This window comes from Symsagittifera roscoffensis, chromosome 5 (genome assembly GCF_963678635.1).
Source record: "Symsagittifera roscoffensis chromosome 5, txSymRosc1.1, whole genome shotgun sequence".
In the NCBI taxonomy this organism is placed as follows: domain Eukaryota; kingdom Metazoa; phylum Xenacoelomorpha; order Acoela; family Convolutidae; genus Symsagittifera; species Symsagittifera roscoffensis.
The window spans coordinates 51,447,421-51,447,982 of NC_087066.1; positions in this window are offsets into that span (position 1 = coordinate 51,447,421).

Here is a 562-nt window from a genome sequence, read left to right on the forward strand (position 1 = left end):
ATTTTGCTCAGAAAAGACAAGAACCGAAAGAGTGGGAAGTCCCTCGCAAATCTGTTGAAGTGAATTGTAACTTCTGAAACGCCGTCTACTATCAAAACAGCAGCGGGGGCAATTTATCGCAAAAGTGATTTTGTCCGATCGAAAGCTAAAGTAAACCATCCGGAAAAACAGATGAACCCGAGAAACGCAAAGAATATGAAAAGTGATGAAAATAAACACAAACAACAAAAGAAAAATTTTAGTCCACAACTATGGACTAAATCTGTGAAAAAGGCGAAGCCTTATAATGCCGGGCAGATTTTGAGCGTGCGGAAACATCAGTACGACAGTAGCCCTATGACAAAAAAATAGAAAACCTACAGTTCAGGAAAACCGTCGGTCGAAAGCTGCTTCAGCAGTCGTCAACGGCAAATACAACACACAACACATCGCATCAAGTCCAGGTTCATCGGAATGAAGCATCACAAAGTTGTCCACTCCGATCAAACAGCCGGTAAAGTTGAAAGAAATCAGCCGCCAGACCACTCCAGAGCCAATACTGGAGGCCTTCCAGAATCAAAAT